General features: G+C 41.4%; 1 protein-coding gene across 3 annotated transcripts in view; it reads left to right on the forward strand.

Moving 5' to 3' along the window:
* LOC127609118 (unconventional myosin-Ic-like) overlaps positions 1–18792 on the forward strand; it is a 58444-nt gene that overhangs the window by 2647 nt on the left and 37005 nt on the right. The window contains exon 1 of one of the 3 annotated variants that reach the window (XM_052078853.1): positions 2019–2200. The exons of the other annotated variants lie outside the window; for them this stretch is intronic. The gene's annotated coding sequence lies outside the window, so the exon portion shown is untranslated. Of the gene's footprint in view, positions 1–2018; positions 2201–18792 lie in introns of those variants that run through there. 3 annotated transcript variants of the gene reach the window in all.

Raw genomic sequence — 18792 nt, forward strand, 5'->3', positions numbered from 1 at the left:
AACTTCACACAGGGAGGCCAGAGCTGGGATGCATGTGACCTGCATACGGTGCCACCTTTCACACACATTGTGTGGATTTGATTCCTGGTCAGGCTCCCATATACTGTAGTACCCAGCCACTGCTGGTCCCAAGCACAATTAAAAATTGGGTAGGGTGTGTTATGAGTGGCATCCCGTGTTAAAACAGTGCCAAGCTAATCATGCAAGTGACTCGCAGTGTTGACCCTGAAAGTCCCAACAGTGCGCTGCACATGACTTCCAAACATGTTAAGCGTTTAATCTATATGGGAGGCATACCGTTTCAGACAGTAGAAAACAGTAATGTTATGCTGTCATCTTGACAGAAAGAGTTTCGAGACCCCATGCATTTCTCATAAACTAAAGTGAAATGACAGACACACCACTCCCATATGTTTTGGCGTGAACACAGTAAATATGGTATGCTCTTGGCACATTTGGGAGGACAGCACAGGAAAAAAAAGACAGCTGATGTCTAACATCTATTTACAGTATCTAAGGAATGAGGGGAGTAGGCTTTTTAAAATCACTCCCCCTGTGGGAGGATTCATTTCGAATGTACAGTGTAGGAATGTGTGGTTAATGAAGCGTGTTCATGTGAGCTGTTTAGAGACAATTGGGGAGGTGTGGAATGTACTGTAGCTCGGATCGGAGGAAACGACAAAGAAATTCCAGTACATTGCCTCATTCATCCCCTCTTTCTACATTCCTCCTGGGTCATTCACTATATATCTGAGAGTGCAACGTGTGTGTGTGTGTGTGTGTGTGTGTGTGTGTGTGTGTGTGTGTGTGTGTGTGTGTGTGCGTGTGCGCGTGTGTGTGTGTGTCTGTCTGTGTGTGTGTGTGTGTTCATGTAAAAGAGCTTCACTTATTTCATGCTGAATCAATCACTCCCCCCTCTGGCTATGGCAGTGTATTACAGTCCAGCGCTGCATTGATTGCCATCTCTACCAATTGAGGTCACCTTCACAGCTTAGGTTTGTGGTTACATGATTGGCATATATCTCAAATGCTGGACTGCTGGAGCTGAAATCACAATCACGTTGTTGAAAAAAAATAGCCAAGCAGACATTTGGAATAATGTTATTAATTTATCACCATGTCGTTTTTCATGCTTTCCATAGAGGACATTGAAGTCGTGACCTCGCTACTTTTCAGGGAAGCTATTTTGGTAGCAGAGAACACTAGAGTGGATCAAGCTGGGTATTACTCTGAAGTGTAATTTCTTTGTACACACTGTACCCATATCTAAATGTAATGCAATTTAAAAAAGTCGGGCTATAAATATAGGTTAGATAGTTCCATTCCTACAGCAGCAACATAACCCAAATTTGTATTGAAGTCAGAATGCGCTGTTAACTATTGCAGTACTAACGTCGTAACTACGATTTGACTAACTACATTTGAGAGTACTGACATTGATGCAGTTAATTTACAAAAACGTCCTTTCAGCCATGCATGCCATTTACTTCCTGACAGCAGAACTGTCTCAAGAAGATGCCGGTGACTGGTACAGTATCACTGACTGGTGTTGCCAACTTTCGTAAGAACTTGATAGCTCGAAATTTGGCTGGTAAACTCCAAACACTTTTTTCGAATTTGGGGGTTCCACAGTAAAGTACGCAGCATACAAGTACGGCCGCTGAGTATTTGTACTTGAAGCAATGACGACATGGTGCCGGCTTTGCTCAAAATAAACACATCGTTCACGCTTCAACCGCCGGGTTCTGTCCAAATTTCCGGGTTTAGGTTGGTTTGTAGCCCTTCGGTGAAAGAGAAGGAAGGGGCTAATTTCCACGCCACTCCCATTGAGCCTTTTCGGGAAGTTCTGAAGCAATTGTCATGTTTTCGTTTCATCACAGCAGAACTTATCACAACACTTATGATATATTCATGCAACTTCATGTGTGTGCGTGCGTGTTAGTTAGTTGTGTGAGCGTGTCTGTGAGCGCGTGTAGAGAGAAGAGAGTGAGTGTGGCGCTGTCGCATAGTCCCGCGCGTGTAGAGGAGGGTGGGAATGGGTGTGGGAGCAGTGGGAGGGTCCGGAGGAAGCCGCCGGCAGCACTGACAGACACCAAGCACCGAAGCGACATAGTCACGCCGAACTGGGCCGACTTTGTCAGCTTTACGGCTTCGAGGAACCCGACAAGAACATCACCTCGTTTGACCGCGACTGTTTAAGGTACGTCCTGCCCACGCGTGGCATACTCCTCGACCTAGCATAAAGTGCCCGCACGCACTGTCGCTGGGTTGCGTTAAACGTTAACTTTTGCCAACGTTTCCTGCTTCGTGGGGGGTGGGGGGAAGGAGTTGCTCCTTCGGCCACGCTTTTGAGACATTGCGGGAGCTATTTAGAGTGATTTCTGGCATTGTGTCGTGCTGGCTTCTGGAGGTTGTTGAATGAGCCAGCAAGGGGTGGAAACGCTGTGCCGAACGCCATTGATGTTATAGCATTTGAACTACGTATCAAGTTCGTAATCAACGCATTAAAAGTCGCGCTCCGCTCATGTATATAGGTCCGAATAAATTGGAACCATTTTAGTTGGGCAGGAACCCATGACATCAATAGTGAATTCCTTTCAATTTATTCATACATTCATTCAAACGTCACTGCTACTTAAAACTGTGACTTGTCCAGTGTCGTCATCACCAGGTGACTCAGAAAATCTTCATTCAACCACATAAACGGCAGATTGCTGGCAGAGTTTTGTGTCTATTTATAGAGCTAATACCAGCACCGTTTAAAGTTTAGCTGACATGGGCTGTTCGAAATATAGAATAAACACTGGAGTTCGGAATGCCATTTCAGCGTGACATTGGTTGTCTTTTTATGGAGCCAGTCAGCGATACGGTGGGGCCGTTAAAAAGCAGCAAACTTCAATGACTTGCTTTGTGTGGGCATTTATTTCGTATTTGACAAACCAAGAATATATTTGGGACAGACACCTCAGAATGAGGGTGGATTTTGCTGAGAAAGTGCCACAGGGGGTGTGAACGGTTCGTCAGCAAGCTTGTCCACCTGTGATGCTTTGTGTAGTCTGTAAAAACAAAGCATCTGTCAGACAGTGCGACGTGTTTGAATCCAAATATATGGCACTGCATTAAAAAAGAAAATGCATAATAGGGTGTAACAAAAATGCATTCAATTGTAGCCAACACATTAGTTCCACTTTAAAACATATTGAGATGCATATCATATTGTCTTTTATTAGAGATATGTCTTTGTAGGAAATACCCCATTTACAGACCTGACAAGTCCATTCATTTGGGAATTTCTCCGTTGTACTAAAAATAAAGGTTTTCTTATATGTCTTTAAAATGACAACAAGAAACCCTTTGCATCATACCTTCTTGATCAGAGCAGCACCATATCGAATCGAATTGCAGTCCCACTGAATCTAACCAAACTGAATCATTCTACTTTGAAATCCAAACCGTCCTACAAATGCATCGCACCCTATGTATTGCTTTACATATCAAATCGTCTTGTATTGGAGAATTGCCCAGCCAAACTGCATAATGATATGTATGTGAGATGATCTGTACTGCACAGTTTCTGACAGTTTTATCTGCTGTTATTTATAGAATTTGTAATTTGTGTAACATCGCAAAAAAAGGTCTGGAAATTATTTGTTTTTGTTTACTTTTCTGCCAAAATTGTATCGTATCGACACTAAAAAATGTGTGGTAAATACTGAATTGTAGTGTCTCTTTAACTGAGACCATTATCTAGTACTGCCAGAAGTAACACCTCCCAAAAAATAGTTATGCCCTCCACCAAACTTCCACCCTACCACTGCAGTGGAAGGCACAAGGTAAAAGTTCCTGCTCTGCAGCCAGTGGCATTTTCATGTTATTTTCTGCCTCTATGGCCAAAATGACACAGACGCATAGACACGCATATATGTGTGTATACAAGTCATGGTCGGGTGCGGTCCCTCTACTACACACCATTGTGGTCATAGGGTTGGTTATATTGTAATTTGGGTGTTGCAATGAAAAATAGAACATGAAGAAAGGCGCCAGCATTGGTGGGGGAAAATTCCTCTGTGCTCAATCTACTTGGAACAGCTGACCTGTTACCTCAAGGTCATGTGGAGGGTAGGACTTCTAGCATTGAGGGCCTGTCTGCAGCTGCCACCTGGAACTAAGATGACAGGCACTCAGCTGTAAATGTGATATAATCCCCTTTAAATGGCAGTCCTTTCTTGGGGGATGATAGATCCTTAAGAGGGATTGTGTGACACTGTTTTTGGCTGAAAGGACATCTAATGTAAGGAAATCAACAGCTGTTTGAACAAAATACACAATTGTTAAATATTCTGTCTAGTTTAATTGATTTACCGTAATTTCAGGACCACAAAACACACCTGGTTAAAAGCCGTAACAAAACCGCAAAATTTAGAAATAAAAAACAATTCGTACACACGTTGGCCGCTTCCTATTAATCTGCACGTGATGGGATATTTGCAAAGGAAGAGGCCAGACAGATGGACTTTTAAAAACCTTTACTGATATTAAACACGCTATGCCCCCCACCTCTCCAAACAATGCAGAATGCAGCTAATTTCACTGTAATGTGTCGTCTCTCTTAAAGGAAATGGAGCCTTTGGAAACCAGTTTGTTACCTGTTGGGGAGATGCAGGGGCTGCACAGACTTATTCTAAGTCGGATATGCTGTCCCCAAATAAACGACAGAGAGATTGGGGTCATACTGCAAAGATGGCTGTATTTATGGCACTTGTTCCCGATGCTCATTTAATTCGACTCGATACTTATTTTCACTCTACTATATCCTCTATATTCGCTCCTACTATTGGTAAATTTATTGAGGGCTTGGAGCTCGTCAGTAAAAAAAAATCATAAATAAACTGCCACATTATGAATACCAGGGTTAAAAAAAGTGGGGAAAAAAGCAGTGGGTTATAATCCGGAAAATAAGTGTGATTATTCAAAACGAAACGTACCTAGTATTGTCAAGACCATTTTCGCAAAATTTCCACCCCATGGTGAGTTTTGTTTCTTTTGGACTGCACTTGCACAGAGGGTTACTTTTTAAAAATGCTTTTTTATTTTTTACTTCCATTGCCTCTTGGGGGTCCCCCGCCTACTGCCCGAAGACAGCTGGGATAGGCTCCGGCACCCCCCGCGACCCTAGTGAGGATCAAGCAGCTTGGAAGATGAATGAATGAATGCCTCTTGGGGATTTTTTTTACAATCTTAATGAGCTGCTTTTGGTGATATTTTGGTCTCTGACAAAGTTGCGGCTTAGCCCAGATGTCGGCCCACTTCTACACTGTAAGTTCTGGACTCTGTTCCATTGCAAGCACAATACAAAGATCTTGTGAAATGGTTGTTTTGGTTCTTTTTAGAGGATGATTGTGTGAGAATTATGAATGATGGATTATTTCTGAAGTTTACAAACAGACGGCAACATTTTCTGTAGCTGTTTTGGAAACCATCAAACTAATCTCTCATTATTGTTGCAATGGTTTCTTTGGACATGTTCGCTTTTGCATGGAAATGACTTCCGCTGCAGTTAATTAAACACACTATTGTCAGTTAAGTTTTAGCAGTCTTTAGTTTTACAATACACACACACACAATCCATTCTGATTTAGATTGCGCTTTCACAACCGCTGCAGCTGTAAACAAAGTGATTAACAAGACGGTTAATATAAAGTAAAATAATAAACACAACACATAACATAAAAAAACACAAAGAGTCTTTAGTTTTAGAAGTCCTTACAGTTCTTGTTTTTCCAAAGCACAGTTCACCGTGGTACTGACCAAAGTTCCCTCTAATTTTCCATGCGCCTGAGCATTCACACAAACTTCTCTGAGCATTCCTGGGACCGCAATGAGCAACATCAGACATGCACATGGCGGCCAAATCAGTATCACACCTGTCCAACACCTGCGATTGTAAAAAGTTACATGATGAAGCATGTGACAAAAAACTTCAAATCACCCTGATATCAAAATAGAACATATCGTTGAATGGAGATTTGTTCCACGAATAAAATCAGCCCAAATTTGTTGCTTTTTTGGGGTGGGGCACACTAGATATTTTAACTAATTCACTCCCAAAGGAGAACATGCAAACTCCACACAGGGAGGCCGGAGCTGGAATTGAACCACTGCATTGTGAAGTCGACGTGCTAACCACTAGACTACCGGCCCACCTAATCGAATACATGTCATTTAATAAAAGGCAAAAATTCCCACTCACCTGATCTTTGAAACGCGTGATAGAGCCTCTTTCAAGTTGCTCGTAAACTATGTCCATGTTTGGACTTCCTGAACTGTGGTGAGTGTGAGTGAATGTGTGCCAATGTATATATCAGCCTATCGTAGAACAACTGAGTACGCACCGTCAGTCGCACGACTGAAACTGTCATGGAAGTGGGAATAGTGTGTCGTAGACTTGCGCACATTTCCACCTGGTCTGATGGAGTAAATATGCTCACAGCTCGCAGCTGGTCACATTAAATCACGATTCTCAACCATATAGTCACCCAGCCCTACTTATATTTCCCTGTGGAAGGTAATCGACGGGGTGGGGTGTTGGCTCATGTCTTCCTAACCCCCCCAAAAAAAATGATCTCAAGGATCGTGTTTAAGGTGGTTTTATTTTATATTTTCTGCGCATATGTCACATCACTTCCTGTGTATGTCCTTCTCTTCCTTCTCTATTTTTGAGGCTGTTCCTTATTTTGGAATAAGTGTCTGAAAAAGGTCACGGAAAGCAATGCATGTGCCCAGATTATTTTGACGACTAATAAACTGCGGTCTGTCGCAAAATGCTGGAACAATCAAGTTTTGTGCAACAACAGATATATTTTTCCTGATGATGTTGGTCAAATTAAGTGTGCCAGTTTCAAATCCACTAAAGCATCCCTACAGCACAACATTCCCATGATCATGTTTGCAGCTACATTTTTCCATCCATCCATCCATGATCTGATCTGTTTCTCCTCAGGAGGCTCACGGATGTACTTGAAGGCTATCCCAGCTGTCTTCAGGCAGTGGGGCGTGGTTACACCCTGAACTGGTTCCCAGCCAATCGCAGGGCACACATATACAAACAACTATTCACACTCACAAACACACCAAAGGACAATTTAGAGTGTTCAATCAACCGACCATGCATGTTTGGGAATGTAGGAGGAAACCGGAGTACCCAGAGAAAACCCACACAGGCACAAGTCCAAACAGGAAGGCCGGGACCGAATCAAATCCCGCAGTCGGGCCAATGTGCTAACCAGTCGACTACCATGCCACCCTAGTCGAATTATTGTGAGTTTCAATTTCTTTGAAAAGTTTTGCATCGCTAGTCTTGCACTGTTGTGCAAAGGGCGGGTCCTGGGTTTATGACCGAGTACCGTTTCTATGGCGGCAGTTTTACATAAGTCGAAAATTAACCACCGATGTTAACTATGCCATCTGCGCCGGCTGTATAAACTCAAGCACGAAGTTCTAGGGAGTAGTTTTGGACCTTCTCCTAAGATAACAGAAGCACCGATATCAAAAGTAGACTCAGCCATGATTATGACTGCCTACAGCTTATCAGACGTATTTTCATGCCATTTACAATGAAGTCTACTTTTAACTCCATATGGAAAGTTTGATTGCATGACCTCAATGGAGAACTGCTCTTGCTGCGACAAGTTTGTGAGAGCCAGCAGGCAAAAAGGTCAAAGTGTTTGGATGATGTAGCAATATGACAATTGGAGGCAAGAGAAGGGTCTACTCAAATGGGTGAAAAAAAGGACAAGTGAGACAAAAGACTGAATGTGCTTCAGTCAGTTGTGTGGGTGTGCGTGCGTGTGACAGTGCGCATGTGTGTGCGTGAGACTGTGTTGGTGAGACAATGTTTGTGTGTCAGAGTAAACCAGAGAGGGAATACATGGTACGTTTTAAGCCTGTGGAACAGCTTCTCAATTCTTTCCCACATCCCAAAGGTAGCACAGTGAACCTTGCCCTGCTGTGACTAAGTGTTATGAGTTACTGCTTGGAGCCAGTATTGCGGCTCTGACTGCTGTGGGATTGGAAACCACCCTCAAAATGAGGCCAGATCTATACCAGCCCCGTTGCCATTTTTGTACATACAGTATCGAGGGTGTGTCTCCCTCTTTCTCTCTCTCTCTCGCTCTCGCTCTCGCTCTCGCACTCGCACTCTCGCTCTTTGCTTTCGCCGTCTTGAAAGTTTGTTAAAGGGACCACGACTGTTAAAAGATGATGTTAAGTATGGGTGTTGTAATCTCTAATTAAACTTCGGGAATGTTTCTCCAAACCTACTGTAAAACTATTTTATTACCTCGCAGCGGGGGCAAAGATAATGTAACTACAAGTAACGTATTGCTCAACTCTTTCCTTATGACAACAATAATATCACGATTAACATAACCTACTGTAAATGAGACAACTCAATGTTAAAAAATAAAGTAATAAATAAAAAAATGCTCCTGTTGCATAGCATAACCTTGAATCTGATATTACGCTAATTAATTGCTCTTTCACAGTTCAATATTTGATTAAAAAAACCAAGTAAAGCCAATTGGATAGTTCTAATAGCTCTATTTTAAATTGATTTATGGATACTGTACTGTAAGAAAAGGATGTGATTCATCACAATAGCAGTATTTTGCCCTACCTTAAAAATTTGAACCTCTCACCCTGATGCGAACTAGGTCACCTCATGTTACACCTGCCAAAGACCCATATTTATTTGGTCCATCTTCAACGTTGGTCCACTACCCACACATGGAAGAAAGTAGGTGGTCAAAGCAATTTAAAAACAAAACAAAACACTGATCTCATATGAACGCTATAACAACCAAAAATAGAGTTTTCATCCGTAAATGTAGCATTAAGTAACAATTTATGCTGCCTGTCCAAATAGTCTGTGTTGTGTTCAGCTCATCCATGAAGACAGTTATCCCTGTGTTTATAACATGGTCATCTTTGCTCTTCGTACTTGCAGTTCCTCTCTGCCTGCTTTCCCAGCCATGCTGTCAGTGCTGTTATTGTTGTTGACACACCCAACCACCCTATGCAATCAGATACCAAAACCTCAGTTTGTTGATGGAACACAGCATAAAGTGGTTATTTGGGGTGAAAGAATGGAGGAACTTCCTACTCAAATAGAAATCGTCAAGCGCCACCCATGTTTAGAATGTATTGAATTAAGAAACTCGAGAACAGTATTTAATAGAGGGGAGGCCTTTAGGAGGGATTTGTGGACATCACTTGTTGCGTTTTACCCATCTGGAATAAATTCGCTCCCCCAGGAAAAGGTGTCGATTCTGACGAGAATAGTCCTGATTGTGTATAGAGCAAATCTTGATTCTGTGACTTGAAAGTTGATATTCAGCAGGCTACAAAAATTAAAATAAAAAAAATAAAAATGACCAGTTATAAAGCAAATGAATGTACTTATGAAGTAAAAATTCTTGTTGGAAAACCAAAACACTGTGGAGTGTACTAATTAAACTAGACAGACAGCTCATTTCATACTGGCGACAATGACGTGACGTCATCTTTGCTAGCCATCTCCGTTACGCGGCGTCATTTTTGCTCGACATCTCCATTACGTAGCGCCTTCTTTACGAAAGGTCCCCCATGAAATGAAGAGATGGAAAAGCGTTGCTTTATTGTTCCAGAATAATTCCACCACCTTGCGCAAAGCTCTTTTGTCGATATAAGATGACAAAAAATGAGTCCCTACACGTTGGCTCACATTTACTTCCGTAAATACTCCAGCGTGTCGTGTCTCTTGCATGTTTCGCTCAATGTCGTGCTTTATGGGCATGCGTGTCACATTACGGACACATTTCTTTTTGTCATGTGAACGAGATCATAAAAAAAGCGTATTTATTTCCCCCCCCCCCCCCCCCAAAAATCTAAATCAAATTGGATATCATCGCGTACCTCGGGTATGAATGTAGCCAGTGTGACCACGACATCGATCTGCCTGGATGAAAGCTGTATTCTGCACCTCACACTTATTTCCGTGGACTTCTTTCAATTCCGCGAAGAGCTTTAAAATCCACCATAAATTTCGCTATTGCGGATTCCTGTACCGTAGTATACGGTAATAGTACCGTATTTACCGCACTGGATTATGAGGCGCATCTTCAATGAATGGCTATTTTGTAATTTCTTTTCATACATTGGACACTTCACATGATAAGATGCAATCTATAATGCCTCCACTAGATGGTGCTACGCTCCTTCCATTCAACACGAGAGGCCTCCGTTCAACTTGAGAGGCGTTCGTGACCGCCACTGAAAAATGTAAATGAACTATTACTGTTCTTAAATTAAACTACGAAAATGGAAAATAATGCATCAAAACAGAAAATCAAGCGTGGTAATCACAAAATAAATTATATATCCCCTCTACAGAATTTATTTTGTGATTTCCTCACTTGATTTTCTTCGTGGTTTCATTCAAGTAATAATTAATACTTATTACTTATACGTACATATTTTTCTATTCTTTATTTATTTGTTTGTTTGTTTGTTTGTTTTGGTTGATCGGTCCTTTTGGGGTCTGCCTTGAATGGTTTTGTAGATTTTGTGCCAAAATACAGAGTGTCGCAGACACCACCCATTTTCCTGTAAACACTTGTAAATGTAGCTTTAGAGTTCGATACCATGTAGTACAGGCAAATCAAGTCAAGTCCAGCTTTATTGTCAATTGTGCAGTGTGTGCAACATACAGCGCAGATGAAATGTCTTCCCTCTCAAACAGACAACAGGCAGTGTGTGCTGTGCGATTGACATCTTGCGTGACATAGAGGCATAGCAGATGTCATTGTAAAAGTAGTTACAGAAACCAGTGGATACGCTCATTTTGTCTGACAGGAAAAATGAAGCTATCCACTTCAAATGTGTTTATTTCTATGAAGTGATTATTAATTCAGGCAGTGTGTCTGTTAGCACGGTTACCACTCTTTGGTAACATACGTTACGTCATACAATAGATTGCCATTTTGACATAGTTTTGTCTACACTGATACAACTGCACACCATACGTCGTTAATATTTCATTCACACTGACCAAAGTATGATGGAAGGACAAGCCTTATTTTTGCAGAGGCTATTCCTTTTAGACAAAGTAAATAAGTCTCTAATTTTTTTGATGACCGAATGCTTTGTTAGCACGCTCGTCAATTATTCACTCGGGCGCTCACAGGTTTAACCTTCTTTATGAAGCGGTTGCTTCTTCAATAAAGGGCATAAATTACAACAGAAAACAAAGCTTGTGCTTTCTAGATCATTTCTGACAGCCATGCCTTGCCTTGTCCACCCAACGGGTACTCAGAGCCTTAGCTATGGTGACAAACAGAATGAAGACTTTAAGAGCTTCTTTTCTCACCGCATACCTTTTTGTTAACCTTTAACTGAGACCTTTCATGAGCCTTTGATAAAGTCGGGACAATTTGAACAGGTGTGGCCTTGAATTTGGCAGGAGGGAGGCTGAGAAGACCAGGCAGTGTTGGACTAGACTAACAAAAAAAAAAACTCCCAAACAAACATGCATGTCTAAAAAGCAAATGAATACGAGTACAGTTGATGAATAAAATCAGCCTCACTGGAGAAACTAGACTGACTACATGCTGGTCTTTATCTGATTATTAGTGTCAAAGATGAGTATGTGCAAGTTTGGATCTTGGATTGGACCTTTCAACTGGTGACACCCACTTTTTCCAAGGTCATTAAGTCACGACTAGGGTTGAGCATTGGGTCGCGGATCGATTGGTATCGGGACTAGCATTCCAATTCTCCCAGGATAGTTCACATTTTAAGATTTCAGTAACACGTTACATACCGGGGTTACGAATGAAGTTTTGGCGTTTGCAAAGTCAATACTCTTTGCCGCAAAGATCTTTGCCTCCCTGTGGCTTTAGTTGTGGATTCAATCTTTTTAGCATTCATTTTTAAGTCCTTGCCTGAATTCCGCCGGCTGAGAATCACTGATCTAGGGTGTGATGAGTACATGTAGCAATCAGCAATCAGCAATTCCTTCCGACAGTTTAAATGCTTGTTAGAACCGGATTACTTCATATACTGTGAAATAAACATAGCAGATTAATAATCCCATTTATGCCATCTTTATTGGTCAAAAGTGGAACAAATCTTTTGATAACAATGCAAATGTGTTTGATTGATGTTTGCGGTGGGAGGATTAATTTCTCCATGGTGGAACTGGAAGGGTGCTTTTTGTCCCCCAAATAAGTAATGATGGTCTTCACTTCTCAGCAACGCCTTGAATTTCATACCTCCCTACCAAACATAAATCTTCAAAGCTCTATGTCAAACAGACTCCCACAGGCCCACCCGCTCCAACGATGACAAGTGTGAGTGTGACAGAAGGTCTATTTGAAATACAGACACCTAACTAATGCTTGACATCCCTTAACAGCATAATGAATCTGCATTTGTATTTCTAAGTATAAAAAAAGGTTCTGAAGTTTGTTTTTATTAGATTGTTTCTCAATTATGCCCTTTCCAATACATTTTTTATCACTTTTTTTTGTGGAGGGCTCTATATAACTAACATACGTTTGTAGGATGAGCATTATAACGGATTATATTTGTACTGCGCTTGTAAAACTCAATGCCTTTGCCAAACAAAATAGTCTGCTGCTGTTTCTATTGACTGTTTTTTGGGGTTCTTTGGTGGATGAATATAGTACTTTTCAAGAACATTGAGGAAACGACATGTAAGAGGGAGCGGAGGGTGGGGCAGAATAATAGGCACGGGATGAAGACGGACAAAGCAAAGGAACAGGACAGCTGGAAAAAGATGAAGATGAGACTTGGTTGCATGAGTAGAGGAATACTTTTTATCGTGTAAAGACAGGTTGAATGTTCTACCGTTCCATGTTTTCAGATAATTCTGAACAAGTTGCTACCAAATAGACCAGGGGTGTCCAAACTTTTTGCCAAGGGGGCCAGATTTTATGTGGTAAAATGTCGGGGGGCCGACCTTGGCTGACATTCTTTACATTGAACAACAATATTGTTCAACAAATTTTAGTAAGCCAGTCTGTTTCACATTTCCATTTTTATTTTAAATTCAACAATCTTAAGAATTTCTTTTGGTTCATTTGAAACAGGAATTTGAAATATGACATATCAGTCAATACAAAACACGGAGTGATGTCTTGTTAACTCGTGAGTGATGCCCTCTAGTGTCTAAATGCTATTACTCATTTAGTGAATGCTATTACTCATTTAGCCACTAGAGGGAAGCAGTACTCTATGAAACATCACTCACCAGTTGACGAGACCTCAGTCAATGCAACACGTGTTCCATTGCGCCCAACCTGCGGGCCAGACGGCACTGACTTTATGACGGGGGCCGAGGGCCGGATGAAATTCGACCGCGGGCCGGATTTGGCCCGCGGGCCGGACTTTGGACACGCCTGAAATAGACAGTGATTTATTTTTGTGGCCTAACTGAAGAAAAAAAATCCAGGAAATGTCCCTTGACCCTAAACTCAGTATTTTGTTGCACAACCATTTGAGCCACTCCCTTCAATCAGAAGATTCTGTAACTTTCAGTCTCTAGAGGCTTGATCAGTACTTTGGCCCACTCCTCATCAGCAAACAGATTCAGAACACATTAGCTGGATTCACATGCGGATTTGTTGTTTTTCCAAATTGAATATCTCAGGTCAACTGTTTGCATGTAACATGATCTATTCTGATCTGCTGTTTATATGCGCCAGTACATTAATCAGAACAACTGTGTGACATGCGCCGATCAATTTAAACGTTACATGTTTTTATCAGGGTGGAGTTCAGTTGTCTATTTAGAGCTGTATTTTTTACACTTTTATTAAAGCCACAGCTTGTGAAAATTTGTTACAAGTATCTTTTAAAAGGAGCTCTGTCGCCACAGACCAGAAACCGCCATTTTCAAGTGCGTTAAAGTGACATCACTACATATTTATGACAAGACGGAAGACGCAGACTGGCTTGTCCAATTGTACCATCTACCGTAGATAGACATATCAGTCGCACTGCAGTATAAGTCACATTTTTTAAGGGAACTTTGATCAAATCCAACACCAAGAACAGACATGTCATCTTGATAGTCAATTTAAAATTAAAATAAAATAGAGAACAACAAGTGTACGATATGATAACATTACCTGATGCAAAAACAACGAACTGATTAACATATTAAGAGTTATATAACGTCACATATTAAGAGTTAAACCAAAAGTTGTAAAAATATCACCGTTAAGGGTAAAGTATGAGCCTTAATGGAGACTTCTTATTTTTTTCTTTTCTGATTGATATAAAAATTATTTAGCAGATATAAACACATAACGGGGTAGGAATAGATAAGTTTTTTACTTCATCCTACTCCCTTGATCATAATAACTGTGTTGAATGAAGACTGATCTACTTTTTTATCTACCTTATTTTCTGTCAAATTATTACTGTATATGTTTTATGTTCAATGAACAGTAAAAAAAAAAAACAAAAAAAGCGTTATACAGGTAACTATAGCATAAAAAACACGCTAACATGTATACCAAATGATCAGTGTCACTCCAAATCACAAAATCCAATGACATCTTTATCCTCTGTGTCAGTTTTAAATAACTTCCTCTTCTACGTCACTTACGTCAGACTCATTGTCGATTTATCAACACAGATCTAGAGCACCCACTTGCGGTTTAATGTGAAAATAACATCTGAAATGATTTAATAATTTCACACACAAATCGGCTGCGATTTATAATCCGAAAAATACGGTATGTGTTCCGATTGAAGCGTTTATAATGGAGCATTTTCATTCGATTTGGTCAATCGGTTTTGTTCTAATCAGCGTCAAAAGCGATTAGAGCTGTGGTGACCTGATTAGGTACAGTGTCATACCATGCTGTTGCAGCATCCCGTTTTTTTTTCTTTGGCTATGAATGGGGCTTTCGTCAAGGTCGCAGGCGCATTTTCTCTTTCAGCATGACGATGATGCCAAGCAAACATTTGAATGACCAAAAAGTTTTTACCTTCAGAAAATTCAGATTTCGAATGGCCCACACAGAGCAAGAAAGACCTGCCGCAGAGTTACGAATTGACACACAACCAACCGACGCTAATCTAGCCAGACATCTCTGAACGATTCAGAACACTCGATTTACCCTTGAGATATGCCTTCCTGGGTTATTGGAGGAAATACCATGCATGACCAAACTGCTGCCCCAGTGGAAAAGCGAGTGCATGCAAGTGTCGTCCAGTCTCCCTTTAACTTCATGCTCGTGTTGTGTCTGGTGTTGCTTAGCTCTCTTAAGTGTGGAAACATCCCACTTCTGGTCTGACATATGCACACACACACACACACACACACACACACACACACACACACACTTTAGCCTCTTGAGGGAGGCAGGCATATTCAACATGAACAGCTTGGGGAAAAACCCCCTTGTGTCAATTCTGTGCCAGATTGGCCCTAAATTGTCAAACTGGTGATTATGTCAGAACACAAACTCACAGTCAGCCTCTTTTGCTATTCTAATTCCTCCTTGTGGGGACTCTTATCGCCATCATTCTCTAATTTCCTGCCTTGCATTCTCTTTCTCGATTCTTTCCTCACCGTTTTCGTCTGGCTTTCCTCGCTCCTATTTGTAGCCCGCATGGCTTGCATTCTTTCACTCTGACATCACAACCGCACCGGCCTGTCATATAAGACAATTATTTTGTTTCTACGCATTTTCTCCTTTTCTTAGTCTTCTCTTTTTCAGTCCTTACCATTGCGCTCCTTTTTTTTCCTTTTTGTTTTAACTTAAAGCATGCCTTACAATTTCAAAGACTGGGGGATGTTCAACAAAGTCGTGAGGATTTTACTGTGAAAGAGATCAAATATGACACGTATGTGATTAAAGATGGTGAGGGAGACCGTGAGCGAGGAATGCTGAGAGCTGAAGATGGTCATGGACTCAGCGACTGTCTGGCTCATGTCCACATTTAGTTGGCTTGAGTGTGTTTTGATTGTTGGAAGTACATGTAGAGTTGTGTGTAAAAGTAGTTGATAGGCGCATTTTAGAAGTCTGTACAGATTCATTTGCAGCCATGGGGTTAATGCCGCAGTCTCCTCTTGCTGGCTTCTCTCACATATCTCACTTTAGACAGTTTTACAAAGGTGAGGGAAACCCCCCCCCCAAAGTTTTAATAATTTCATCTTTGACTCGATTAATATGATGTACGGAATTTTATTGTCATACCAACAAACATTTCCAAGAGATGGCACAAATTACGATACCGGAGGTCCCAGGTTAGCCTAGGAAGTTCCAAGACTTGTGAAAATAAAACAGAACAATAGAATGACAAATTGAGTGGGAGATGCACATTTTTGGACAGATGGTGACATGGTCGGTGCCACAAACAAATTTCTGTAGTTTGCCGTTGTGCTTGCTGTACTATGTGTGCATGTCTATTCAGTTGTTTGGTCCGGTTTTCTACATAATGACTAAAAGCAAGCTCCAGATGCCACCAACTTGCGTCATGCATTACGTATTCAACTTCTCTCAAATGGTGCGTCTTCAGGCTCCTTACCGTTGTCGTCTATGCAAATCCATAAACAAATTTGATCGGTGTTGAAAATGATGTTGCCTAGACTGCGCCTCATCAATCATGATGGTGAAATTTCATGGCGGTTAGTTCCACACCCTCGTGTAAGTCTGACATTTGGTTGTGGTGTTATGCCACATTAACCCTTTCATGTTACAGTGACACACTGTTCACTGTAGTCACCGCTGTCCCCGAAAGGGTTACGAAGCATTCCCAAATCTGACCTTCTTGACCAAATGGTCAATGGCAACTGGAAAGTCAAATTTTCAAGATTACTGGGAACAAACTTTGCCAGAGGAAGTGAGACAGGAAAGAAGATTTTTTGAAGCAGAGAGAGAGGGAGGGAGAGAGGGAGGGAGAGAGCGAGAGAGAGCGCACAGGAGCAGAGAATTCCCACTTGAGATTTTCCCACAGTCAAGGTCACGTGGGATTTTAGGTTTTTCCTCCCCTCGGTCTGAATATTGGATTCCCTATTTTCTTGTAGAGTTGTGTGAGGGTGCCAAATAGTGAGACAGAGGGCTCGTTGCACAAAAAGCCATGACGACATGTCCGTCTGGGATGTAACTGCTTACCCACTTTCGGTGTGGCAAACTACCAAGGCCCTGTTTGTCTAGTCTTGTATGAGCCTTTGAAAAGGTTGGGTCCCGTTAACTCTGTGTTAAGAGTAAGGCTGTTTTTCAAAACCAAGCCGCTTTTTTGTCAGCCTGACAGGTTATATACAAACAGCCCATTACTGCAAGGAAAGACTTACACCCTCTAACATGTTGGGCGCACGTGTGTTGACCTTATCCCGAAGTAATGGCTTTACAAGCAGTATGTGTTCTCTTGACCATAAGGTTAAGCCTGGTTTGTCTCTCTTGTTAAAGGCTATAAAAATGATGAAATCGATATAATAAAACAATATTTGTATCATTTCCATGGTGCCTCTCAGTATATCACGCCTCTCATAGTCAATCATTTATTGCTTCAAAGCTGTTAAAGAGATCAAGCCAAGCACATATGGGGAGAAACATGATCGACTTGAGACATCATCTACAGTCAGGATTTATTTTACAATACATTATCTCCACGTGGGCTGTCGATGAGCCGTCATTTCCAGATACCACTACAACGAATTAATGTCATGCTCTTTGAATATAATTCAGTGTAAATTTATGTCAGAGTCAATGGCAGATGCTGGTCTGTCAAGGAGGGGAAGCTCAATTTCGGCCTACATCATAAAACGTGTCCGTTTATTGATACGTGAATTCTCCTCTCCGTTCCTTTTCAAAAAAATGAAAAGGATGCCTTCACCATAAGATCGGTGATTGGCTCATTTCGCTGTCAATCAAAAAGAGATTCAGCCTCAGACAGATCATCCAATCAGCATGCAGAAAAGCTGAGCATGACTTGTCTCGTTTCAATGCATTGGGACAAACTACACTGAACTCTCTCCACGCCCAGCGTCCGAGCAGTCCACGCTCATTGTCCTTTAAAGCACAGTGAAGCTGCGGGAATGAATAATAAGACAGTCGCGTCGTAACCGGTAATAAGAAGCTGATTCAGAGCAAAAATTGAGCGCGTTGCAGCGCATATTTAGTCAATGACATGTCCACACAACTGTAGGTACACACTTTTGATCACTTACTTTTTGACATTTTAGGGGAAGCTGAACTTCCCTTGCAGTCTTAGAGCAATTGCCACTGGTCATAGTAAATTAAGGTGCATAGATATCACAAATCTTATAGTACCTATCCATAACCTGATTTAAGGGTATTTGTACAGTTTCATAATTCAACTACTGCTGTATTATTTTGTATTCAAGGCTGGCTTCTTTGACTTGGAGAAATATTTTTAATATGATGGATATAAAGAGAGATGACTTGTCTCAGCTACTTGCGTTTTTACTTTTTGTAAACTCCTCTGGTCACTCAGAAACGAATGACCCCATTGGGACATTTGCAGTGCACAAGACACAAGTGAATTCCAGAAAGGGGAAAAGCAACGGTTAAACGGTCTGACAGCTGAGCAAGATATCGGTGGTCACACTCCTCCTCCTTCCAACTCAGAACAAATATGTAATCTCGACTTTAGCCTGTAGAACACGCACACGCACAGACATACACTTTGCTTTCTGTTCATGTGCCGAAAATTGATGCTAACCAGAGGCGGTAGCAAATGCGAATGTTTTGGGTT

The sequence above is a fragment of the Hippocampus zosterae genome, chromosome 10, assembly GCF_025434085.1.
Source record: "Hippocampus zosterae strain Florida chromosome 10, ASM2543408v3, whole genome shotgun sequence".
Taxonomy (NCBI): domain Eukaryota; kingdom Metazoa; phylum Chordata; class Actinopteri; order Syngnathiformes; family Syngnathidae; genus Hippocampus; species Hippocampus zosterae.